Here is a 27,912-nt window from a genome sequence, read left to right as displayed (position 1 = left end):
TTAGGATTTTGCAAGCATAACTAAGACGCTAATTAATCATATCACTTTTGTGGGGAAGGTAAGGCAGGTGCAACCATTTCTGGTTTACATGTGGGGAAAATGAAGAATGCAGGTGAAAGCACTTCCTGAGGCCATGCATCAGCACAGGGAGGATGGAGAAGCTGGAAATGTTCCCCCCAACCCAGCTCCATCCCAGGATGGTTATTCTCCTCCCCCAGCCCCATCATCACAGCAGTGAGAGCACATCCCACTAGTTACAGCTGTGGAAGCTCGATGGAGCTTAGCACCTCTGAACATCTTCTTGCAGGTGATGGAAACTTCAGCAACGAGAAACCAAAGTGACGTGCAGAGGCTCTGATTAACTGAATGGCTCAGCTTCCTCCAGGTTGCTCCCAGGAGGCAGGCCCATGTTGGCAGAGCCTCCCCAGCATCCTCCGACAGAAGGTAACCTCCTGCCTGTCCCCTCAGCAGCATCTCTGAGGGCACAAGGAGCCCTTGCTGCCAGCCTGGCTCTGTGGTTAGCTCACATAGCAAGGTCAGGCAGCAGGTGAGTGTTTCTCACTCCTTTGGCTACTTCAGACTTGCCAGCAGGATTTGTGCGGTGGCTTGACTGCAGCCTCCCCACTGGCGGCAAGAGAGACACCAGCCAAGTGCTTACCCTGCCCAGTTGTCAGGTGGTGCCTGCTTCTCATGTCTTGGTGCTCCTGCTCCACTATATGGTAGAGACTAATGCCCAGAGCTACCCTGTCCAAACAGAACTCAAGGCAGATATTTCTTCTGGGAAAAAAAAAAAAATCCATCTTGTGCGTAAAGACTGTATGAACTAAGATTTCACTGGAAACTTCAGCTCAGCCATTAGCTACTTTTTGACCTCTTCTTTTTGTAATGGAAGGTGAAGTCTTTTGAAACTGAAGTTACTTTTATGTGGACACATGAAGAGTCTAGTCTAACGAGTGAAGGAAAGAAATGGCAGAACCCAGGTCAACCCAGATGAAGTACTTGCTGTAACAGAGCAAGTTACTGATGGGAAGCTAAGATTCTGCTGTTGAGCTGGTTACAGTTTCTTATCAGCAGGTTTTTTATGTAAGTGTGTATGTATCTCTACAGGGACATAATGTGAGAGTGCATATGCTTTATACATATACCTGTATAAACCACCTATGATGGGTTTTGCCCCATGCTCAGTGCACAGTCCAAACTGGAAGACTCAAACACCTGTAAGTACCAGAACTGTCTTCCCAGAAAGATCTTATTTTGGCTACCGAAGATCACATATTGCAGCTTTAATCTTTTATGTCTGACTTTCTATGCACACTTCTGGAGCCTGTCAGCATTGGCAGGAATAGTTGATTTCATGGGGGGAACTGAGGGTAAAATGTATTAGAAATACATGATTCGAAGGCAGGTGGGTGCAATCATCAAGTGTGGAGGCTGAAGTACCTGGACAACCATGGTTAGAGGTGGTCCTCATGCAGAATAACAAAGCATATGTGGGGACAGGAGACATCTCACTTCCTTTGAAATGTTTTCCTTTCCTTGGCTTTGCAACAGGTAGGGCTGTGTATGGAAGCCGTAACTTCTTCACAATAACCAGTATTGTTCTTTCATTACTTCAAGGTTACAGGAGATGGAGACTTAAATCAACAGTAAGAAGACCACTTGATAAAAATCACACAGCCTGGTGGGTACACCAAAAACAGGTGGAAGATAATCCTTTGTGGAAAATGATCCTTCTCCCACAAACATCTGAGCAAACAATGGTAGTGTGAGAAGGACTGTCTCATACAATGGAGCTTCAAGTTTGCTCACAAAAACATCTGTCTGTTGAAAGCACTCAGAACTCACACTCTCAATCACATTAGAGTTTCTTCCTCCTACACGTGTCTTAAATCTAGTGATGCAACCATCGGTGCCAAACTGCAAAAGAAAACTCTCTGGAAGACCTCTCTATGAGGAAAACACAACTTTTGTTTTTAAGCAACTAGAGTTAAAAAATACACCTACAGAAAAATAAAACTACCAAAAAAAAATATCTCAGTCTTGGCTAAACTGATATTTTAAAAGAACAACACTGTGTTGAAGATAAAGGTTATACAGTTTCAAGTATCTCTCTCCAAGGAAACAGATACCTTTTGAAGCATCTTTGGAGAAAGCTGTTTTCTTGATGAAGAAATGTTTTTCCTCCAGGTACACAACGGAATATAAGATCAAATAGTGCAGCTTTTTCCAATGCTAACTAGACTCACCAGCAGGAGACTCTGGAAAAGAAACCTGTCCTGCATAGGAATTTTTCAGCAGCCATGCCTCTGTATTTAGAAAGCAATAGTGACAATAAACCCCCCAAAATGGGTATGTTTGAACTCAGGATTAATCTAGAGTTTAAAATCTCTCTGTAGCATTTCAGAATTTATTTGCTCTGATTTTCTTTGATTTTATTAATTTATTTGTTTATTTATTGCATATTTAAGGCTGCCATTTCTTGCATGTTCCAGCATAAATCAGGAAAAAGAAATGGGGAAATTAAGATAAGAAATCCAGATGAAGAGAAAGAGAACAGGGACCTTCTTTCTGGGACAGAAAGCTCTGCATGGCTGGAGGGAAACTGCACTGTACAAATTTAGTTGGTGTTGACAGTCAGTGCCTGGGATCTCTTCTGCATTTGAGAACTTCTCACCGACTCTCCAAACACAAAGTAATTAGATAAATATGGACTGGGTTTCTCAAAAATCAAACAGCTGAACAGGCTGCATGACTAACATTAGATAGCAATGCACAAACAGCATCTGGGGGGAGCAGTCCTGGATGCTAACCTTTGGAAACACATCTAAAATACGCAGATCACAGTGAAAACATATAGTCAGATAGGAAAAAATAATAAATAAAAAAAAATAAAAAAAAGAAAAAGAAAAAGAAAAGAAAAAGAAAAAAAGTGTCCTTTAAAGGGCATTTCTGAAGATGAAGTTGATTTTGGAGGATATAAATAGTATGGGTTTCTACAGCAGAATTAGTTAAATGCAATTTTATGTGGAACACAGCCAACTATTGCACATTCAGAGTGGAGAAAGAATTATGCTAATACCTTCGGAAGAAATACATGGTTGTTTTTAACCCTATGGTATTGGCAGGAAAGGGAACACAAAGTCCTCCCCATGTTTTCCCTCTTTCATGAGATATCAAGGGAACCAAAAAGTGAGGATGAAATCACTACAGGAAGGGCTCTCCAGTGGGGTTGGACTGCACTCTCACTGTGAGAGCAGAAAGCAAATACCCTATTCAGTGCTGCGCTTTAGGGAACAGACCAGGGAAGCCTGACCCTCCCATCCTGCTCTCCCTTTACACAGAACATACAGACTACTTAGCAGAAAGCCAAAGCCAGAGGCCTCCTTGCTTGTTACACTCCAGGCATAATTCACTAGTAACAGCTTCTTGACAGACAAAAAAAAAATATAATTTGGATTCCCATGCAACCAAATGGGGTTTCCTGAAAACAGGTATGCAGTCAGTGATGCAGTCCATGCTCCCCTGCAACAGTATCCAGTGGCCCTGTATCTTATGTCATGGGCTAGAAAAACAGAAACCCCATGAGATGCTCTAACACAGCCTTGTGCTCTAACTCCCTGGGTCAGGTAGAAAAGCAAACACCAGTTTGGGGTTTAGCTCTCAGGAAAAGGGATTTAAAGAGCAGTGGAGCCAGGAGGCTGCTGGAGTTCAATGGCATCCATAGCATCATGGGGCAGAGAAGAGAGCCAGCATGGTGGCTGGTGAATTTGCAGTGTGCCTAACCTCACATGCAAAAATACTCAGAAAATTAGGGGAAAAGGAACTTCTAGCTCCAGAAGCAAAAAGGTACCCCACATAGGACTGTCTCCTGACTAGCCAGGCACATAAAGGATAGTAACTAATTCAATTCCTTTATATGGAGTGAAATTGCAGATTGAAATTTTATCCCTAAGTGAATTTGACACTCAAACTGGGAGAAAACTCAAGGGAGGAAAACCCCTCTTTATGGATCCCTGAGCTTGGATTAGAGGCAGGGAACTCTTCCTGTAAAATCACTCATTATGTCCAGCCACCCAGATGGAAAATCAAAACAGACTGAAACTCCTTGAGAAAAAATGCTCTTCCTCCAAGCCCAGATATGAAGTCAGTTCATTTTCAGCACCTAATTAATTTCCTGGTCTCAGTTTCTATTTCCCCCTCAATAGCTTGGGGCAGGTACTTTTCCTGTAACCTTAGAGGAAGATGCCCACAGACCACAGCAAGGAGGGTGGGCTGTGAGCTTGCACCAGAATGTGGGCATGGTCCTTCCAGCCTCCGCTCTGGCCTGGGAGTGGGAAATGTACCTTCTTACAATCAAGATGATGCTATAGGAAATCAGATTCTTAACTCATCAACTGATTTTAAATCACACTGAAGACACAGAAATTCACTTGCTGTCAGTCTGCCAGTGAGACACAGTCAGCCTGAAGGTGCCTGGACAATGAAGCAGGGACTTTCTCATTATATTGCACAGTTCTCTGCTAGAGGCCAGGAACAAGAACATTTGTGTCATGATTGTTTGAAGTTTATTTCTTCCTTTTGCTGATTTCTGGCATTTTCTGCTCCCGGAAGCTGGACTTGTTTGCATGCTTGTTAACTGCTGAGCATTGCTTTGGGCCAGCACTGTACAGACAATTAAGACCCTGAAACAATCTAACACTGATCATATTCTTAACTTCAAGCATGTAAGTTAAGTCACTAGACCTAATGAAACACTTAAAATGAACCATAGGCATAAATGCTTTATTATGGCAAAAAGAAAGTGGCACTATGTTAAAGAACTAAAAGCTCTATTTAAATCCATCCCTAATCCTAACAGCAATTAAGCAGATGGTTAACTTTAAGCATCTGCTTAAGTCTAACTGGAGTCACATTAAATGGTGTCTTTCAAAATAGAACTCCTGTAGAAATATCTGTATATGCCAGCATCAAAATCTAGCTTTTTGCTATTAATCATCTGTTCTCTTCTTGCAGTGTTTCCTTTCCATCAGATTGGATGTGGGAGAGGGTGACATGCACTGTTTGAAATAGCTGAGGACAGCTGTATTAACTCTGACCGCCAGCAGTACGACATTCCTCCTATGAAGCACAGATCTTTGGATATTTTATGCATGCTTGTTATTTTAATTTTTTAAAAATAAATATTTAATTAAAAAGCCCTTTTCCATATGCTCTAATTAGAAATTTTCTGCTTGGCTTACTCAAAAACAGCTGAAATGATGAACTACTATTTTTTCAATGATTATTATTATTTTTGGTATATTTGTAAGTCTCAGAGAGACTTAGATGTTGGGAAAATTGGATGATTAATGTTAAAGGGAAAAAAAGTCATTTAAAATGAGAAGATCTGGATGTGCTTCATAGAACTCGCTTTCCTTTTTGGGGAAGTAGGAGCACAGAAGCAGGGGCTGAGTGCGAGCTCTGTGTACAGCTGCTATCAGCCTAACACAGAACTTAGAGTCCATCCAGTGAAGGAAACCTGCCTGGATTTCAGTGTACCAAATTGCTTGGCACACTGAAATATTTCTAAATAATGAATCTGTTTATACTGCCAGTAAGTTACAGAATTCACTGTATCATAGTTTTGCTCAAATAAGTATTATGTTTGGAAACCCTATTTTAACTACTGAAGTAATAGTTTTAAAACTAGCACTGATGTTATGATGAAATTGTTAGTTTGTCTTTACACTACATTTTTTTTTTTGGTGGCATCCTGGTATCTCTCCATAGAAGATGAGCATCATGTAAAACAAATGCTTTTTTTTTTTTTTTTTTTTTTTTTTTTGTCATTATATCCCAATTTTAGCAGAAGTGTAGTTTTTTATGATAAGTATTTAAAGCCTCAGGTCCTTTGATTAGATAGAAATTTCATCTGTCTTTTCATTAAAAGGACATCATCTCCTCCTTGTTTGTTAAAGGAGAGGAAGCAATAGCACATTACTCCTTGGAGGCCCTGAAGGCAAACAAAAGAACTCAACTTTTATTTATTTTGAACCTGGGGTTTTTAATCCAACCTCAGATTTGTTTTCAGATCTCATTTGCAGTTTCTTTAACATGTGTGGATGTAATACTGAAAATCCCCTGATAACTTATGCAATATTTACTACATTTTTGCATTGAAACCTAGCAATATGGCAGAGTATAATATTTATAGCAGTATGAACTACTCTCCTGTAGGTAAAGCAATTTCTATCTATTTACTCATTCTCTGCCTTCCATGGGAATACTTATGTTATCAAATTTGATGCTCAGCTATGCTTACTGGAACATAGCTTTTTTGTTGTTTTATTTTATATCTGTACCAAGTTCACCAATGCCAAGCAAAGCAGTGCTGTGGTCATATTAATTGGATGTAAGTGCATGATACTACTGAAGGAGGTGATCTTGCTCCTTCCTCAGCACTTAGCCACACACTTCCATCTCTCTAGTGCCTGTGCTAGTGTATACATGTATATGATCTAGTATAATCTTGCAGGAAATCGATCAATTTCCTGATCCCATTTTATGCACAAAAGTACAAAAGTTGGAGGTAAGACTGAGCAGCTGGAGATGGGAAAGAGGATGCTGCTGTGCATCTCAGAGGCAAATGTTATTTTTGTCAGATTGAAGGGATCAAGGCAAAGGGACTGGTTTGCTTAGGTAATTCTGGACCAAATGTGAAGCTACTAGAGGAACAAAACTTCAATAAGAATGTGGTCCATGTCTTCAGAGTAAAGATTACAAATTTCAATAAGAAAAAATATATTTGTCCAAGCTAGATAGTTTTTCTGAGCCTCACATCTCCATTTTCTGGAGAACTACAAATTCCTCTAGTTCAAATACTGCTCAAGGACCACCCTGTAACTATGGAAAATCTGGCCTCAGCTGACCAAGGCATTTCAGATGACATAACACAGCCTGACCGAAGCCTTCTGAAGGTGGCAAGCAGTTGTGTCTGCAGCCTTTGGGTAAAATAATGCTGAGACATGGGATGCCAAGCAATTAATTACACTGTTTATTGTGTGGGTTGTCCTTGGAGAGCATGGATAGTAAAGAAGACAGAGAAAATGGGGAGAGAGATGAAATACAAAAGTAGTCAAGCAAGCTGTGTTGGGATGGTAGGACTGGGGAAATTCTGCTTCGTGGCTGCAAAACCACACAGACTACATTGCCTCCATCACGGGTAAGCCTCTCCATAGCATTCACTTAAAAATTCAGCATGCAGTGATTTAAGGGTGGAATTTAAGTGAAAGCACACTTGCCCAGAGTAATGCTGAGCAGACAGCTGGAGTGAAATTTATGTCCAAATGTGTCTGTCTCCCCTATGCAGGCCTGGGCTCCTTTCACGGTCTGCAGAGATGGGACATGCTTCTCCTTGTCTGAGATCCAAAGCAGATCACTAACTCAAGCTGTAGACATGCAGACATCTCTCCTTCTCCCTGTTGACTCTGAAAATCCACCAGCACTTTGGGGAAATCCCTTAACTAGTTTTCAGATTGAGAAGCTGGGAAAAGGAAGAGGAGTAGCAAATACTCCTCTGAATAGCAAAGTGCTCTACTGAATAGCAAAGCGCTTCCTGCAGGATACAATTATAACGTGCAGGACATTTTCCCAATGCAGAAAATATTTTTTTTCTGTTTTACTCTCTGTCTGCTTTGCCCTTAGATGCTGTGGTGTGTTGTTGTCCAGATGGTGCTGACATACAGCAGAGTGCGAAGTCCAGGTGCAAAGCACATCCCTTGGGGAAGGTGGGTCCCTCTGAACCAAGATATGAGCTGCAAAACCTACTGAGGAGGGACTTCTAGACCAGAGACCTAGCTTCTGGGCAGCAAAGGAGGAGAAACCTGAGCAGGAAGGGATTTTATCTGAAGTCTCTATATAGAATTTTGAACAACCATTTTCAACCAGGAAACATAGAGCCAAACACTTTGTTGGTACCACAGATCTTTGTTGACATTACATATCTTGAAAAACATGGGTGTGTGAAACAATTCTTAAAGGGAAAAGTGGGGTGCTCAGTGTAGGCAGTATGAAGAGGGGGTGCCCTATGGGGACGTTACTTTGGCACTGACCATGCAGTATGCCATTTAACACGTGTATGTGTTCCAGTACAGTCTGGATGACATTATCCTCTCTTTTGCACAGCTGTCCTGGTTATGGGCAACACCTTCACTATTAGGTGGATGTCACTGAGATACTGACACACAACTGGTATCAGAACCATGGGTCCACCAGACCTACTGTCAAGTTCCTCTGAGACTCTTCTCCCATCCCCTGGCCGACACGATCCTCTTCTATCTCAGAGCTCAGAAATCTAGCTTCTTTCCTTCTGCAAAACATTTGAAAGTCAGTGTGCTGGTTGGTCAGCGTCACTTAACCTGGCATCTTCAGGAGACACTTGACTTCCTCACACCTGGTATTTCATGACACCAATCTAATGCTGTCAAAAACATTTTGTTCATGAGGCTAGCAGTGTGTCAAGTACCTGCCAAATAAGCCCTCTTAAATGAACTGGTTAACAGCTAAGTTGGAAGCAACTTTCCTCCTGGCAGGTTCTTTTCTGAGGCTCTTTTTGGGAGCATTTCACTTTGGAAGAAGAGATACATTTCTCCAAAATCAGGCTTGGGAAATTCTACCAAATGCAAACTCAGCCTCATTTCATGTGACCATTTTGCTATTTCATGCATGTGCTCTCCTTTCCTCAAATGGCCTTTTTTGTTTAGTGTTGTATGTATTCATGCTGGTATCTTTTACCCAGACCACCTCCAACTTCAGCTCTAAATGTAGGAAAAACAAATCCACTGGAGAAATACAACTGCTTGGAGAAATGCTGGAGATCCTTCAGCACACAAAGGATGAGAGCCTGTCCTATGCTGACAATGTCTACCATTTATATTGTGAAAGTCATTGACACGTTGAGAGAAAGAAAAACGTGGATTCTCCCTGCCTAGAGAGAGCTGGTGGCACTGCCAGCTCCTTCCCCCCTGCCTCCCTGCTGCTGGGCCAGGGTATGGAGAAACTGGAATGGGGCACAGATTGGCCAAAAATTTTCCTTCCAGAGCTGGGTGAGGCCCACAGTTTGTTGACCATGGCTCTGTGCCAGCATTGCACAAAGGGGGTGGAAGGCAGGGCTGCGGCTGCACTTGTTGCCCTAGGCGTTGTGAGCCGCTGGGCTGTAAATCCAGGCTGCGTGGAGCTCTGCAGGCTGAGATCAGCCCCTCCTCTAGAATGGGTGCCTTGGTGCACTTGGCTGTCACAAACACAACATCTTGGCTGAGATCGTGTCCCATGGCCAGGTCTCAATGTGGCTGACAACAGCTTTGCACACAGTTCGGACCAGATCCTCCTGCTGCATGCTGCACTCCACCACGTGCCCCCGCTCAGCTGCTGGCTTAGGGCACGTGTCTGGGGAAAGGACTTGGCAATGCCATGCACTGGGTGTGCCATGGGGAAAAAAGGCCTTTCGAGGATTGTACAGAAGTAAGTACTTGATAAGAATTGCAAAATCGGCAGGCTGTCCCAGAGCTGAGCCGACATGTAGTACAAGGGGTGTAGCTGGGCTTTCGGAGCCGCTCCCCACCTGCTCAGGAGTTTTCCTGGCTGATTTTGGAGCAGGCTTTCAGCCCAGCTGCTGAAAGCAGCTTCAGTACAAACCCATGGCTGCCTTCCTGGGACATTCACATGACACTATTGTGGCTACTTGTCACCCATAAAACTCATTGTGCTTTGCAAAGCAAACCACAAGTCACTCCCCTGATTCTGGGGGTCAGTGGCAGGCCCCAGTGCTAAGTGCATTGAATGCCTTGCAGCTGTTCCTCAGCTGCACTCCAGGCAGAGCAGCCCCACAGCCCTCAGCTGCAGCCCCAGAAGCCAGGAGGGGACTGTGGCAGCCTGCATAAAAGCAAACAGGGGGCTCTGAGGACAGGTCAACTGTATGAAGTTCAACAAGGCCAAGTGCCGGGTCCTGCACCTGGGGCGCAATAACCCCAAGCAGAGCTACAGGCTGGGAGAGGAGTGGTTGGAGAGCTGCCTGGCAGAGAAGGACCTGGGAGTGATGGTGGACAGTCGGCTGAATATGAGCCAGCAGTGTGCTCAGGTGGCCAAGAAGGCCAACGGCATCCTGGTTTGTATAAGAAACAGTGTGGCCAGCAGGGCTAAGGAAGAAATGGTCCCCCTTTACTCGGCTCTGGTGAGGCCGCACCTCGAGTACTGTGTTCAGTTTTGGGCTCCTCGCTACAAGAAGGACATGGAGGTGCTTGAGCGAGTCCAGAGAAGGGCGACGAAGCTGGTGAGGGGCCTGGAGAACAAGTCCTACGAGGAGCGGCTGAGGGAGCTGGGCTTGTTCAGCCTGGAGAAGAGGAGGCTCAGGGGTGACCTTATCGCTCTCTACAGATACCTTAAAGGAGGCTGTAGAGAGGTGGGGGTTGGCCTGTTCTCCCACGTGCCTGGTGACAGGACGAGGGGGAATGGGCTAAAGTTGCTCCAGGGCAGGTTTATGTTGGATATTAGGAAGAACTTCTTTACCAAAATGGTTGTTAGGCATTGGAATGGGCTGCCCAGGGAAGTGGTTCAGTCACAATCCTTGGAGGTCTTTAAAAGATGTAGAGCTTAGTGATATGGTTTAGTGGAGGACTGGTTAGTGTTAGGTCAGAGGTTGGACTAGGTGATCTTGGAGGTCTCTTCCAACCTAGATGATTCTGTGATTCCGTGAACCCTCTCCTCACCCCCTTCACCCCCCTGAAGCCCCTGGGACAGGCAGCCCTGCACCAGGCTCTGCTTTCATCTGCATTTGGAGGAGAAACCTCTGCACCCTAGTACACAGGAGCACAACTCAGAAGAGCTCATGTAGGTGCTTTGCTTCTTCCATCAGGGAGAGTTCATTGATGGTCTGATCTCAGCACTCCTCCTGCCAGATCTCTCATGGACCCCCTGCCCTGCCCTGCTGGGGTGCAGGCCCACCCCAGGACCCGCGTGTCCCCAGACCGCCAGCACTGCTGCCTGTCTTGCACAGGTTGGAAGAAAAGGATTTTCCGAGAGTACCTGGAATCACAGACAACCCTCCGCATTCACAGATTTTGCATCTTCTAGTTCCTCTTTGCTTAAAATGTCACCAGTGTTTGTTGTTTTATTTTTCCTTTGTTGTTGTTATTTTTTTTTTCATTTCATATTTTGATCAGGCTTATTTGCTCTGAGAGACACCAGCAGTGACTCACTATGGTTTGGGAATCTCTCTCACCCGTCCCCATCTGAACACACATAGCTAGTAAGGTTCACTATTTCCATTCCACCTGGCTCTTTCTGCTGCCCTTGGCTTTGCCAGCAGCCTGGCAGCTTTCACAGTTTCCCTTGGGAGAGACCAGCTCCCTGCTGGGTGCTGATGGCAGGTGGGAGGGATACAAGAGAAAACGAGGCAGCATCCCTTTGCAAACTTCCCCTTGGCAGGACAACATGCAATTATCAGAAAGTCAGTTTTCATTTCACGGCAGCCCTCCTCTGTGCCCAAAACCCCTGTGTAGCAGGGATCAGCTTCCACGGAGGAAGCTGTGGTGTCAGTCCCAGACAGATGAGGAATGGGGGAAGAGCACTGCAAAGCATGGTGACTGACCAGACATCCCTCTAATTATTTAATTAGCTATTCTGTAAGTTGTGTTATTAATTACTATTAATTAATGGAAAAAAGCCCTGATGTTCTTGTTGTGGATATAAAGTACATATTTATTTTTTTTTAAGTCAATTAACTCTTGATGTCAAATGTTGTGGATTTTACCTGGGTTTGGGTAAAAAGATCTAAAGGTAAGATTTAAATTTGTCACTTGAATGTCTCTTGTTGTGTAAGGAGCAACGAGAGGAGCTGTTACAAGACCAAATGGATCTAATCTGGTCATGAACACATTTTGGCTGGACAATAGGAGAAGAACCTGAATCAGCCATGGATCCTGGCTCTGAAAGCCACCAGGTAAGAGGAAAAGAGGTAAGAAAGGTGACGATACCTTTACAGTGGGAGAAGGCAGGAAGATAAGAGACAGCTGCCTGCAATGCAGGGTACTGGCCTCAGGCAATCCTTTGAGGCTGGGACAGATGAGTGCCACAGGGGTGGCATCCCCCAAGCACACAAATCAATCACATGGTGAACACCAGCACCTCTTTGTCTTGCTTGCAGGAGGCAGGAGGAGAACAAACCCTTGTGCTGGACTTGGGATTTTTCCTATTTCTTCTCCCCTGGATATTTTGCATTCTGCGAGGGAAGCAATGAATCGTGATTCATTAGCTCCTGATCAGAATGCAAAGGCTGGGTCTGGCAGTAATAAGAACAGGTGATGAAAACACGGTCCTTTTGCTGAGATGATCCTTCCCCACCCCCCACCCCACCCCCCATGCTGTAGCAGTGTGGTGCTGGGGATACAATGCTGCACTGCTTCCCCGCAGCACAGCACAGCTCGGCATGGCCAGAGGTTCGGACACGTTAGCGTGGCAGGAGCTGATGAACAGTGAATGAACATGGCATCTTACAAAGAATTTTAGCACACTTGAAAAAATGTTGCTCTAAATCTTTAACACCCACCACCAAACAGCTGCTTTAGGGTGGAACGCTGCAGCCGTTCAACAATTCATGACAATGCTAAAAATGGATGAGTAGGATTGTAGTAACCACAAGTACAGTTTGCTCCTGGACACAACTGCAGAGATGTCTACACAGATGGCAACTCCCCAGACTCTTGGGAGACAGTAGCATAATAGGGACTACAAGCGGCACTTGCAAGTCACACTCTATGAATGATGCTCAAGATAAAAGTTTCTAATGCAGAAACACAACCTGAGTGCATAAGAAGGTCCAGAAAAAAAATCTCATCTAGTCTTTGTCTCACCTCTCGCTCTCCTCCCCCTGCACGCATCTCTATCCCACTGTGCAAAAGAGCTCCTTCCTCCAGAAGCCATACAGACAGTATAACAGGGACTGCAGGCAACAGGGAGAAGAGCAGAGAAGCTGGCTGCAGGGAGTATGGCAGAAATATTTAGGGCAAAAACATAATTTCCTGGGGAGGTCAGGCTTGCTGGTTTGGGCATGGCGGGTGGGCTAAGCTGTGAGCTGCAGGGTGGAGCAGGGAGGTGATGTGGCTGGGAGGCAATACAAAGGGTGGGCTAACACACCCTGCACACTCACCAGGGGCTGGGGGGCTGGGCCTTATGCTGGGACTCCTTGGTGGAAAGCGGAGGGCAGAATTAACAGCACGAATGATTTTCTTGATAGAGAGGGTTTGGTAGCTGCTTTTGTAATGGGGCTTAGAAGAGGTCAGAATTCTTTGGGGAAAAGGGTCTGCGGATTGGGACTCAGCATGCTGTGGTGGTAGAAGAATGGCTTGTGGGAGGGGTAAGAGAAGGTGCTCATCTTCAGAGAGGCTCCACAGCGCTTAGCTCATCACCGCCAGCTTGGGAAAACGCTGCAGCAATGGCATCTGGCTTTGAGGCTGCTGTAAATGGCACAAGTCCAGCCTGCTGCCTGGTAAGCTACATGCAGCTTGCGAACACAGCATCAAGCCAGATCACGATCTGTTGTTAATGTTACAAGGTTAATAATAATAATAAATAAATTGCACGCTGCAGATCCAGGCAAATAAAAACTGCTGTCCCTGACCACAGGGCTCTGAGATGTCTTTGCAACATGTGAGCTTTGTGCCCTCAGTCATCCATTCCAGCCCTCTGCCACAAGTGCCACCAGCCAGGTCATCACAGGAGATCCTGTGATTAGAAAGCTTTGCTTTTTGCTGCTCCTTGACCTGCACTGCCACGGGTAGCTGCCTAAGCATTCAGTGGCCCAGCTCAAGGCTGCCAGATGAAACTATTCATATTCACAGGAACTCTCCGAGGCCAGGGCACAGAACAAGCATTCTGTGAAATATTTGAGTTTTTCAAAATTTGCTTTTCCTCCCTTCATGGAAGAGGAGTTACCTAGTGCCAGAGGCCCCCCAGCAGAAGCCTGCAGCAATGACACAGGAACAGTGGCTGAAAGTAAGCTCTGCCCCCAGCTCCTAGTCCTGCCTGGGGCTGCTCCCACCTTGCAGCAGGAAATCATCTGGTGGACAATTAAATCTAATGGTCACTGATGCATTGATTCCTTCATACCTGGGTCTATTCTGGTTTGAAATTAGCCTAGTGTTTGAGGGGTTAACACATCCCCAGCAGCCTCAGCCACAGTCCTTTCTGCAGGAGCACAGGTTAAATATACATATACACTTATATCCATCTACATATTTATTAATATATATATATTTATTTATATATATGAAGGACTCAGCAACCGCTGACTCCAGACACCCAGAAAGGGCTGCTGGTGTGCTGGTGCGCAGGAGTTGGGGTCCCTCTGCCAGAGCCAGCAGTGACACTGCAGGATGCTGAGTAAAGAAGCAGAGGCCAAAGCACTTTGGAGTGACTCCCAAAGAGCTTCCAGCTTGTGGCAATGCCCATGGGTATGGGGCAATGCCCAGCACATCAGATGTGGCTTCTTCCTTATGGGTCTTTTTGCCAGGAACCCTTTGGTGCCTCAGCTTCTCTGCATCTCGTATGGTGGTGGGCGGCCCCAGCTGGCCTCTCTGTGCTGCTGTGGTCTGGCTGAGGAGCACGGAGAGAGCTGAACACAACCAGGTATGAAATCCTTGAACGAGCCCCAGGGCTGGAGGGAGAATGACAACGTCTGCAGTGCTGCTGTGAGGGCAGTGAAGAGGAGGGGAGGCGGCCTGCAAGCCCCACCATCAGCACCCTCTGTCAGCAGGGACAGGCTGTAGGAAGCACCTCTTCGTGCCTTAGGGAGCTGCAAACACCTTTCTGGCAACCCCTGCTTCCTCCCCGCCTTCCTGCTGGCAGGCTCACTCACCTTTCTGTTATGAGCCCCAGGCAGACCAACACTTTTGCTGCAGCCCCACTGTGGCACTTGGCATGTGAATGAGCACAGGGGCTTTGTTCAACCCTGCCACCCTCAAGGATGGCCTGAGAGGGCAGAGGGGAAGCAACAGTGGGGCAGAGCATGGGATCATGGGATCATGAATTTTCAGGGAGTCTTAAATACTTCCCTGCTTGCTTTTTATTCTGCAGGAACCATAACAGGGAGCTGTGCTTGCTCAAGAGCTTTGCTGTGCTGGGAAAGTCTTCAGGAGAGGCGTCCTGAAGAGTAGAAAGTCCTCTCTTCTCAGGACATGGCCCAAAGCCATGACGACCCATCCCAACAGATGCTGAACATCCACACAACACTATCTGGGCCTGATTCAGGGTCTGGGATGCAGGAGAAAAGTCCCACCACATCCTGAAGGAAGTCATAAAGCAGCAGCCCCACTGAATGTTTGCTTTGAAGCCTCTGAAGGTCTGAACCTGAAGGTTCCTGTGAAGGGAACCTGAGATAATACGCAGTTCGTAACAGAGCTTGCTCTCCCTGCCTTTCTGAACTGGAGCTTGATGTGTTTGGAGGACAGAAGAGCCAGTTGTTGAGACTGCTTGCTGAATCAAGACACAGGCAGCTCTGTCCCAAGAGTGTGGACCTGTCCGGACTTGGTGCATGGCATGAAGACAGTAAGTACCATTTCAGAGCATTCCATTTAGTCACAAGGCAGTCCTATGTCTCGCTCTTCTGACTTTGTACAGCATATCATGGGGCTCAGAACAACCCTTCTGTATCCAGCTGAGCTCCTAGCAGGCTCAGGGGGTATTTCACTGGTGGTGCTGGTGTTTCCATGCACGAGCATCTTCCTGCATAGAGCACATTGTGCTAGAACTCATATAACCACCAGGGCACAGACCCTGCACTGACAGGCTCTTCTCTGTATCAAAGGCAGCAGCTTGCACAGAGAAGCATCTTTGGGCATGTTTCATCTCTTTTCCCTCATCATCACTAACATGAGCTCCTAGCCACGATCACAGAGCTGTGCCACCACTGCCAGCCCTGCTCAGCAGACTCACACGAGCGTGCCCTCTCACAGCAGTGACGAGCAGCTCTGGGGAAGCCCCTGTCAGCCCGCCAGGGTTGGAGGAGCAGCTCCCCGACAAGCTCTGTGCTTCCAAGTCCCATGACATTTCTCATCTGTCAGCCACAGCCTTGCCCTGCTCCTGTCTACCTCTCTTGCATCAAATCTCTTGCATCAAAAGCTCTTTTCACTTTGCACGCTGCGACCCAGTGAGTTGCATCTCCTGACTGCCAGTGCTGAGGAGGCTCCAGCTCACAAATAACCCCCCTGAGCTGCACCTCCCCTCCTGGGGGGTGGAGGAAGGATGGTTTGTGCGGAGCACAGAGGCATCAATATTTCAAAGCTCCTAATGCAGTCTCTCTATGAAGTCTCTGCTGCTCTCCTGTGCATGCCCCTTGCTAGATAAATCATTAGCAGGGAAACCAGACAGTGCTTTGCAGCACTCAGGCTGATGGCAGAGCCTGGCAACAGCACTTGGTCCCCATCAGTATTATTGCACACTGCTACTAACAAAATCTTCACCTGTGCTGTGGGCTTCCCAGAACTGTGTGGCCAGTGTTAAAAATGAGGTCTCAACTCAATCTGAATTTTGTAGTATTTATAAAACAAATATTTCTAAAAGGTATAAAAGGTATAAAAGCTATTAAAGGTATAAAAGACAAGTAAACAGCGCTGGGTGTGCGGGGAGTCTATGCTCCACCAACATGCACACACGAACATCAAACATTCTAAATATACAGAACATTGCTTTACATACTAAACCCAAGTATGCCTATACATATGTACAATCAGGAAAGGTAACAAACAATCCTTTAAGTTCCATAACTTAACAGTCTCCATTTTCCATTCCTTTTCTTGATTACTAACAAGTCTCCATTTTCCATTCCTTTTCACTCCTTTTTCCTGCTTCTTTATTGATGTAACTTCACCGTGTTGCCTTTTTTATCTTAAGGGCAGGCTCCCCTCTTATACCCTTCTCTCCACAGCAGTTCTTTTCAAAACAACTTTCCATTGGTCAAACAACTTTGAATGTAACAACAACAGCAAACACCCAGAAACATCCATGCCTCAACGGGTAGAGAACAAGAGAACCAGCTGGAGAACAAGAAACTGGAGACTGCTTGGAGTCTCCTGAATCACCCTTCTTTGTTCCCTCTAAACTCTTTTATATTCCTGATGGCCAGTTATCTCAATGCTATGTTCAATGGCTCGATGTTATCTCAACCACAGGGCTTTCCAACCCCCATGGCCACATTCCCAAATCTCCCCCTTCTTTATTAATATCAACCATTTTCTTGACACGAATCACCACTCCATATATAACACCAGCATCACCTCTTTGTTTTCCTTATGTATTCGGTTCTAGATTTGTTTTACTGGTGCAGCACTGTATCTAGAGCTGGGCAGTCCCATAGACACCCTTCATGGCCTATTCACATCCCTGGATTAGTTTAAACACTCTGTTGTCCATGATATGCCTAGCACGGAGCACTAGGTGCAAGCTGGACCTAACCCATGGATTTGAACAGTCAGGAACCAGACAGCCTTCAGGGAGAGATCTTTGTCTTCAGGGGATAGGTGTACAGTCACATTTGTAACTTTCCTGGATATGCCATCTTCTAAAACCTTAAGAGGGTGCCACCAGCAAACTCCCACGAGTCTGTAGCCCAGTCCTGCTCATTTTGTCTCACAGGCAACATCAAATGGAAACTGATTTCTGGGGTTCTCATTCAGTGTGATAAAACCCAGACAGACATCAGCTCTGTGTGTAAAACTGAGCCAGTGCTCAGCTGTGTGTAGAGCTCTCTCCCTTCCTCCTTGCCCTCATATTTTCTTGGACCTCTTGAATTGCACTTTCAAGCAGAGATCAATTTACTGAACTTCCTTACAGCCTCAGTGCTGCCCTGGTGGGCAATGAAAGGATGATCTTGTGAGGGCAATCCCTTCACTCCTACAAACCCAATTAGGATTGCAATCAGCACGAGCCATGAGGGCCTCTTTCCCTGCGGACAACAAGCCTCAGAGACATAATTTCATGCTCTTGCTGTCAGCTGCCTTGCACAATTTATCTTCTCATTACCTCTTTAACAGTAGTGCTAGTCACTGACTGATCAAGGAAAATAACTCTTGTGATGGAGACATTGACTTAGGAAATAAAGCAGTAAGCAACGTTACTTTGCATCAATATATATGTTGTTTCTGTAGCCAGAACCCAGAACAGTCTGGAAAGGTAGAGTACAATTGGTTCCCAGTGTCCTGTGTGCTGATGGTGTTCAAAGGTAACCCTCCTTGGCTTGTCTAATGTCATCACAAGATGAGTGGCCTATCACAGAAACAAATGCTGGTTGACTGTACAGAAGAGAGAAGAGAGAATGGTTGATGGTAAATCCATATCTGGCAGCACATAGTGCAGACTCCCACATTGGAGCAGATATTTATTAGATTCTGGTGTTTTTGAAACCCCCCAGATGCCCTGGTGCCCTTTAAACTGTTGGAGGCCCCACCGTGACCCCAAGGAAGAACTGAGAAGAAATGACCCTAAGAGAAGAACATCTGGCAAAATGACTAATGCTAATCACAGAATCACAGAATTGAAGGGGTTGGAAGGGACCTCAAAAGATCATCGGGTCCAACCCCCTTGCCAAAGCAGGTTCCTCAGAGCAGGTTGCCCAGGGAAGATGCTCCAGGCCCCGGATCATCTTTGTGGCCCTCTGCTGGACTCTTTCCAGGAGATCCCTGTCTTTTTTGTACTGGGGAGCCCAGAACTGGACTCGATACTCCAGGTGAGGCCTGACCAGGGCAGAGTAGAGGGGGAGGATCACCTCCCTCACCTGCTGGCCACTCTCCTTTTAATGCACACCAGGATCCCATTGGCCTTCTTGGCCACCAGGGCACACTGCTGGCTCATGGCCAACCTGTCGTCCACCAGGACCCCCGGGTTCTTCCCCTCAGAGCTGCTCTCCAGCAGGCCATTCCCCAGCCTGATACACGTGGTTGTTAAATGACTAATGGCTTGGCAAAAGCAGCAAGCATGTGGCTCATGGTTTATGCAGAAGGACAACCCTTTGTGGCAGCTTTCCATGTTCACCTACAGTCATGGCATTCATCTGCAACCACGAAGTGATAAGGCAGCTTCTTTTTCAGCTGAATCTACCACTATCAAAATCCCTCTCACCCTCACAGTTTCTTTTCTATGCAATCCCACAGCTTTCTTGGAACTCAAGGAACCTCTTACAAAACTCGGTTCTGAATAGTGCGGTGGCACTTTATGGTAGGTGCAGCTGCAGCTATGGGTTTTTATGAGGGCTTTCTGGTTGGACACCTTCTGCAGTGGTACACCAATTTCTCCCTCTAACTGAGCATATTGCAGGAGTCCATGGCTATGCGATTTGGCAAGGAACCAGAAATGCTTTGATTCTGGAGGCATTCTGTTTTCAGGAAAAGCCTTGGCATTTTCCCTGGGGAGCAGACACTTTTTATGGTGAATTTCACTTTGCTGTGAATTCAGCTTCCAACAAACAGTAGTTCTAGAAATGTTTTGAACAGCTCAGTGCACACCCAAGCCACTGGAACTGTAGAGGCATAAAGAGGCACCTGTTTCTAGCTGTGGGGAATGGTCCAGCAGCCCCATGAAGTGTGAACAGCCCGGCAAGGACACAAACTTTCTCAGCACAGCTAACTCAAGCTACATGCAAGCAACAATACAGAGAAAAACAACTTGCATCCGAATTTCAAGCTTCCATCTTAGTAACTGTTGTTTTATTTAGGATATCTAATCCTGAAATTAAAGCTCTTCACCTCATCTGTTTATGTCCTGGAGGACATTGTGAATTAGTGCACTTGTCCAAGAAATCCAGCAGACCTAATATCATGATAGTTGAGTTATCTCATGATCCGCAGGAAATCTTTACTGCAAGAGGAATGCCTCAAGGCTCCTGCAATCAGCAAGGTCCCTGAGAGGAGGAACGTAAAGAGCAGATCTTCCCAGATGCGTGTAGACAGGAGGCAAATGGTCTGGGTTTCTGAAACTCTACCCAGTGGCATCATGAGATACCTGCTTTGCCAATGACATTTTCTGTCAGCAGCACCAGCACCAAGATGATCAGTTATCTAAAAACAACCATTACTTTTGTGGCTGAGTGGTCATCTGTGCGATATGCCACTGGTTGCTATGTGCAGTGAAACAGGTATTCGTTAGTACATTTGCATGGTAGTGGAAAGAGCAACCAGCCGACACCAGACATCAGTGTGCTAAGCACTGTTCAGTTAGAACCTTCCAGTCTCAGTAAGTGAGATACATGATGGACAGTGTAGTGCTGAGCATGCGAACAGCCTGGAAACTGTGAGTGCTGCATCCAGCAGCTGCTTTGCTGGTTCAACATCAAGGCTACAGCAGGGTGAGCATGCAAGGCACTTTTGCCAGCAGAGAGAAGCCCAGCAGTTATAGTCTTGTCTCTGAACAGGCGTTTGTCTCAGTCCCTCCAGCTTCCCTTTATTTTTAGGAGGGAAAAACATACTAAATAAAATATAGACACACCAGCAAAGACGCTGTTGGCACAGGAGTTCCCCTAGCTCCATTTGGTCCCAGCTCTCCAAGCTTGTTTTGCTATATTTGCTTCCACACGCTGGTGTGTTTCACTCCCTGAAGTAAGAAGGGAGCTGTCACAAATCATTACAGCAGGCACATCTCCGTATCTCCCCACATCCCTTGCAGGGCTGTTGGCAGTGCTTGTCACTATGCAGGAGTTTGCTCAGGCAGACCCTTTGGATTACCCTGCCCTGTGCTGCTATACAAGACAGTGGGTGGTGTGGGGAGCCTGTAAGTGTCCCTAGAGTGGAAAAGGCTGGTACAGGGAAAATGCTCCCCCTCCCCAGATGGCTGTAACAACAGCTAAGGGCTGATGTGAACATATTCACTGCCCCCACTGCTTTCACACTCCATATCCAGCAGCCTGCAACAGCAGAAGAGCTTGCCACCTTGTCACGGGCTCTGATTCTGGATGGGTTGCACATGAACTCGCCAAAGGTCTGCTCTGTCCAGCAGTTATCCCAATAGCACACCATGGCTGCCTTCACCCCACCTGAGAGGGGGGCTGCACCCAGCCAGGCGTGCAGGCAATGTCCCCATGCACTGCCCCCTCCACAGCAAGGCCATGGCCTCCAGGCATTCAAGCCTGGCTGAGGAAGCAACCTCTGAAGCAAAGCGAGCATGCACAGCCACCCTTTCCACATTGAACTACGGCTCCCTGAGTTGGAACCATTGCCACTCTACTTACAGATCTTAAAAACAAGGTCTGGATCTTGTGCTGCAGGGTCTGAAATGCCCTCCTAAGCATGGCGACCTAGTTCAGCATGGTGCCAAGGCACTGATGCAGACACGATTTCTGAATCCTTGGCCAGCACCTCCAGCATGATCTTGCCCATTAACTCTGCATAAACAAACAATCACTTATAACGTCAGGGAAAATAATCTCACCCGTAATCACTGATTAGAAATGTTTGCTTATGGCTGGATATTTATAGCCTACAAGAGGTAAATGTCACCCTCATTGCCTGCATTGCATGGGAGATATTGTTTAATTAGCAATCACAGCCTCTGGGCTGCTGCTATTTGGAATGTGAGATGAGTGCTGCTGTGCTTTATTTACCCTTCCTTCTTATCCTGTTCCTGTTCAGGAGTGGGATGCAGCCAGACTCTTCTTATCCGCAGTTGCTCTCAGACTCACAGTGCAAGCAGGACAAGTTTTGAGATGCTTTTCTGCAGGATCTGTGGGATCTGCTTCACCTCTCACCACCACAGTCACCTTGCTTGGTCTCCAGCTGTGATCTACACAGCATTTCCTGGCTACTGTGCTGAAGCCCTCAAGTTCCTCAGCTTCAAGAATAGCTCCAACAATGTTGTCCTTCCTAAGGACAATTTGGCAAAAGTGTGGAAGAGATGAGAACAGTAAGTTGATAGTGATGGAAATAAATTGACCTCAGTTTTGGAGTAAGCTTAAAGGCAGTTAGTTCCTCAAGGAAGTCCAGCTGAGTAAGGCATCTGAGACTACAGTTTTGACCAGCCCACGGAGGAGAATGGGCTGGAGCAACCCTTGCTTAGAGACCACCAGTTGTGAGCTGGGCTCAACAATCCAAGTGTTCCTGGAGAGGGTTCAGGGACTGAGGGAACACAGTTTCTAACCAGTGACAAAAGCAGAGGCACTTGAGGTCCTAGCACATCCAGAGAGTTTGGCAGGAACAAGAGTAAGTATGAGGCCTCAGAATGGCCTGGGTTTGCTAAGAGATCAGACAGACACCTGCACTTTACACTTCAGCCTAGTGTGGGATCAGTAGTAACGGTGACTTGCCTATGGGCCTCTTTTCCAGATTCCCAGCTTTGTTGTCCTTGATGCCTGCTGAGCACACTCAGAGCAGCCTCTAAAAACACAGCCCATGATCACCTCGTCTCCACAAACAGGGTTTGTTCATGCTCTGACAAACCGAACCAGAGCAACAATCTGTCAGCAGGAGATTGTTCACTCTCACTTAGACCATGGCAGTGCTGAGTTTCTTGCAGAAAAGCAAAAAGACAGAAGCCCATAAAAAGATCTATTCCTCACTTTTTGCCAACGGCATCCAAACGTTGTCTCGTTGTCTTCTCATGATTCTTCTACCAAGACTCTATGCTTGTGACAGAAGTATACTCACAGTATCCCCGTCACTGGGGAAATATACCAAACAGACCCAGCACGACAACAATATGTGGCAATGAGATAAGGAAGTTCATGCCACTGTTAGCCATCAGAAAAAGAGTCATCTGAATTCAGTGCCAAGGAGACCATCTGTGCCTCAGTACTCCTCAGTACTGAGCTGATTTACAGAGGGACACAAGGGTCTTCTTCCAGCAGACAGGTTATTAAGGCAGGAGCACATTTGGCTTGACATTTGTGCAGCACAAAGCAGTTCACCTACCAACACCCTCAACCACCATAGCCTACATCTGGGCTAACCTGGGGCTCCTGTGGTACAATCAGAGGCTCTACTCCTCCACATTTGCCTAAAAGAGCCCTTTCTCATGGGCAGCAATCCCAGAGACTGGAGGAGCTCAGAGGTGTTTAAACTTCTGGGACAGAATGAGGGAATGGCCTCAAGTTGCGACAGGGGACGTTTAGGTTGGAAACTAGGAGACATTTCTTCTCAGAAAGAGCAGTCAGGCATTGGAACGAGTTGCCCAGGGAGATGGTGGAGTCACTGTTCCTGGGGGTGTTCAAGGAAAGGCTGGACCTGGTGCTTAGGGACATGGTTTAGAGGGTGATATTGGTAGTAGGGTGATGGTTGGACTAGATGACCTTGGAGGTCTTTTCCAATACTAATGATTCTGTATATCTATGATTCTATGACAGAGATGTAGAGGTGAGGTACCGGTCATCCCGAGACTGTTTCTGTGGGACACCTCATGGCTGCGCAGGCAGGATGCAGAGGCCTTCTATTTAGGTTCTGAGCTTCAAGTGCAGCTTTTTGGTTGAGCGTTATCTATTGAGATAATTTTTTCTTTATCTGACTGATGCTCATTCTTTCCTAAGTAGTTGTTTTCAGTGTAGCTTTAGCCACTACCTCATTGCCTTTATATTCCCAGGCTATCCCAGAAAACTTGGAAGAATGTATTTGAAAATTCTTACACTGGACAGAGCTTTACTAGGCAGTTTTATTGAGCTGCAACTCACCCACCTTCTCAGCTGACACACCCTCTCCTATTACACAACACAGGTTTCCCCACTCCAGGTCAGGCCCTGCAATGGCTCCCCATAAAGAATCTGCCCTCTGACTGACTGCACTCACCCAGACCAAAATTTCTAGGTGTAGTGGGTTTATGTGAAGAAGCTCTATATGTTAAGAAGTGCTATAGACTGACCATAACCCCCGTTCCCTCATTCCTCTGCGCTGCCTGGAAGAGGATGGATGGGGGAGAAGGTGCTTTTGGTTTCTTTCCTTTGTTTCTCACTTCTGTAGCTTGTTAGTAATAGGTAATAAATCTTATTACCTCCCTTTGCTGAGTCTGTTTTGCCCATTACAATAATTACTGCGTGATATCCCTGTTCTTATCTCAACCCTTGAGCCCTTTTCATTGTATTTCCTCTTTGTTCCTCTTTGAGGGGGGGGGTGGAGTGAGAGAGCAGTTGTGGTGGAGCTCGGCCGCCCACCCAAGTAAAACCACCACACTAGGGATAAGCACTGTTTCCTTAATAGCAGCCACACACACTGCTAAAAGCATGGAGAGCAATGTGGTATGGAAGTCCCAGGCCCTTTGTGACAGGCAGAAACCTTATACATTGATGTCTACCATCAGTGCTTTTAAGAATGGCCTGACATGAATTTATAGCCACCTCTGCAGCCTGGCACATGAGCACTAAAATTGCACTAGGTTTAGACTGTACCACTACTCATTTGGTAGACTGCGGCATGTCTGAGTGGGTAGTTCTGCCTTTTACTGTGGAAAAGGTCTGTTACAACTTTGTAGCTGTAGAACAACATCATCTAAGCTCATGCAGGGGCCTTTGCTGTGGCAAATCTTGAACAGAGATCATTTATTACTCAAGTTAACCACAATGATTTCCTGGTTCCTGCATAAACACTCCATGTCCCAGACCAAGTGCTGGCTGCAGCACTGAACAGTCTTACAGCAAAGAGAGAGCTTTTGTATTGATACTTAGTGCTGCCAGGATGGTAAGAGGAAGAACAGGTATTCTTCAACACTGAGGACTTGCTAGAGAGCCCTGGGCCAAGAAGAATGCTGAGCTGCCCAGGTTAGTGTCTACATTAGTCTCCAGCATCCTTGGACCTTGAGACCAAAAAAAAAAATAATAATAAATATATAACCAACAGAAAACCTTCTTAGTGTGGCTGTAAAGTGATTACAGACAGACCAATGAAGCAGCAGACACATCCCTATCTCACAGAGGGGACAGGACACTGGAGGAGCAGAAGCACAGGGACTATGAACAAGGGATCCCATAGGATTACAGAGGGGAAGCTGTGGAGGGAGTGAGGAGTGTTTGTTGTGGTGTGTTTAGCCTCAGGTTAGCTATGGCATTATTTGGTGGGGTTTCAGCTTGAAAGGTGCATTACAAGTGCAGTGATTATAAAGGCAGGATATTAACGAGAGTTACCTTGCATTAGAGGACCAGGGAGAAAACTAAGGTGAGAGATGGCATTTCCCTGGTCAGGCAGGGAGTCTGTCATTGTACCCAGTAGCCAGACTTGTGGAAGGGATATCAGCTTACAAATGGGTCCACTGCAGAACTAAGCATGGATGAATATAACCTTCTTCAGGTTGGCTGAGGGCTTAGCCTGCCAGGTTGCCACTGGGGCAAGGCACACTTATTTTTTTGATAAAGACAATTAATTACAACCCATCAGAACAATACAGATCAAGACATCTGTATCCTGCACTAGTATGTGTCACACACGTTCGACACAGTATGGAGAGCTGCAGATGAATTAGGGTGTTATTTGCAGCTCCACATCCAGAGGTGCTGCAGCAGATGCCCTATGAGGTGGAGCACCAGAGAGGTTAGAGGTAAAAGCCACTGGGAGCTTTTGAGCAATATAGGCCTGAGGACTGGAATGTCACTTCTCTCTATTTACAAATGCATTTGCGTGTCTCTGGGTAGACAACAGTTGCCTTGTGTCTCTTAAACATGCTCTATTAACTGTCATCACATTTTATCACTCCTCTGGCAATATCCAGCAACACCTCTATAATTTATTGTCATTAGTTTTATTCACAACCATCACAGAGGTCACAGCATGTGGGGGAGAAAAGCACTTCATCCATTTCACCACTGAACATGCTGGAATAATAGCTTTTCAAGTGGCTGATGTTAAATAGATATGAAAAGATGATGTGTAAGGAGGGATAAGGGAACTGACCTTTTTCCGATGAGAGGCTCTTTCAGCATCACAACACTTGAAAGTTGGGTGAAATGAACCCAGACTTCCAAAACTGTGCTTTCTGACACCTCTGATGCAGATGTGTCCCTCTGAGTTAATCCACTCAGGCTCCCTTTGCAGGCAGGAGGAGGAATGGGAAGCACTGTGTTCAGATGTGTGAGATGAATTGTACCATCGGAATGCCTATTTCTTTCAGGACTCTGAAGAGATCCTGGTGAGATTGACTTGGAGATATCTACAATGGTCAAATGCTTCCTACATACAGGGCAGCCTGCACTTAGTGGCTGATAAACTCAGAGGAATGGGAACTGGCTTCACCCACTCTCCCTGTTGCTTTGTTGTTCCAGATGACTATTGAACCTGCCAAGGGGCCCTGCAGAACTCACTCCAGGGGCTGCTGGGGTTTACTGTAGATATCTTTCCAGACAGGCCTGTGTGTTTTCTGTAGAGAAAACAGAGTACAAAGAGGGAGATATGTGCCCAATTGAGTTTGTGAGATATAGTCAGGATGAGACCGGATTCACACCCAGACTAGACAGTGGAGCAACATGTCCAGGATCCACTGCTGAAGTGATTCTCATGTACATAGGGCAGAATGAAAATCCTAAACATGTCAAATGTGAGAAAAACTTGGATTTCCATCACATGCACAATTCCAGATGGCAACTTTTTTTCCATTCTGAAGTATTTACATACATTGGAATTATATTCCCATTGTCAGGAGCAGAGCAAAAGGCACTGCATCAGCCACAGTATGCTACGGGAAATGTAATCTGTCCAGTAAATGGATTGTAATGGGAGAGATAATGACACAGGACACCCACTTATACAGGTTTCAAAAGATGTTTAGGATTAAATTCTTCTGAAAAAGACTTTTTTTCTCCCTGTAGTGGTTTAACCCGGCCGGCAGCTAAACACCACACAGCCATTCGCTCACCCTCCCCCCTCCCTCTCTGGGACGGGGGAGAGAAATGGAAAGTGAAGCCCGTGAGTTGAGATAAAGACAGTTTAATAAGACAGGAAAATAATAATAACAATAATAATAATAATAATACAATGATGACAATAGTACTACCACTAATAATATGTACAAACAAGTGATGCACAATGCAATTGTTCACCACCCGCTGACCGATGCCCAGCCTAACCCCGAGCAGTCCAGCCCCCTCCCCCGGCTAGCCACCCCTATATATTGCTTAGCATGACGTCAGATGGTATGGAATACCCCTTTGGCTAGTTTGGGTCACCTGTCCTGGGTCTGTCCCCTCCCAGCTTTTACTGCACCCCCAGCCTGCCCGTTGGCAGGACAGAGCAAGAAACTGAGATGTCCTTGGCTTAGTATAAGCACTGCTCTGCAACAATTAAAGCATCGGGGTGTTATCAGCACTCTTCTCATCCTAAGCCAAAACACAGCATTCCACCAGCTACTAGGAAGAAAATTAATTCTGTTCTAACTGAAACCAGGACACTCCCCCATGGAGGAAAGGGAAAGAAGAATTTGAAAGGAGTAAGAGTAAGCTTAATTTGCCCTGCAGAGGGCAAACACTTACTCTCCTGTTTTTAAGAGATTACAGAAATGAAGCACCTCAGGTAATTGCCAATAACACTGTAACTCCCACCCCAAATCTAACACACCTGTGGAACAGGACAAAAAAGGAGTCTGACACAAAGCTTGGCAGTTAGCTAAGTGGATAATCCATTCGTTTCTGATACATCTTCAGCAAAACTATGTTTTACCTTCCTGGAAATCAGCTTGTCTCTCTGTAAGTGAGAGGCAGAAGTTATGATGGGCTAAAGACTCCTGGTCACCGAGACACTTCTGTTACAGCTACAAGCAGTGTAGGCTTTCATTAGGTTGGAAAGATCCACTACAACAGTGACTTTCCCACTTACACTTCCTATGGAAATACTCTTCCAAATTCTCACTGCTTTGGTGGCCAGGAACACCTTACTCTAATCCTAAACATATCTGCAACCATGTATGTTCCATTTTTTTTTTTTTTAATGTTTCTTC

At 46.0% G+C, this 27,912-nt stretch overlaps 1 protein-coding gene and 1 long non-coding RNA gene across 3 annotated transcripts in view; one reads left to right on the top strand and one right to left on the bottom strand.

The window, feature by feature from the left end:
• SHISA6 (shisa family member 6) overlaps nt 1-27,912 on the bottom strand; it is a 254,479-nt gene that overhangs the window by 33,477 nt on the left and 193,090 nt on the right. The window lies entirely within an intron of this gene.
• Nucleotides 93-3,443, top strand: LOC106019882 (uncharacterized). Of its 2 annotated transcripts, none has more exons than XR_011804067.1 (3): nt 93-444; nt 1,108-1,217; nt 1,618-3,443. It is a non-coding gene; the product is annotated as an uncharacterized lncRNA (long non-coding RNA). The 2 variants fall into 2 exon arrangements; XR_001195069.5 differs by having other exon boundaries at nt 95-547.

The sequence above is a fragment of the Anas platyrhynchos genome, chromosome 19 (genome assembly GCF_047663525.1).
Source record: "Anas platyrhynchos isolate ZD024472 breed Pekin duck chromosome 19, IASCAAS_PekinDuck_T2T, whole genome shotgun sequence".
NCBI lineage: Eukaryota > Metazoa > Chordata > Aves > Anseriformes > Anatidae > Anas > Anas platyrhynchos.
This window is presented reverse-complemented; position numbering and strand designations above follow the sequence as displayed.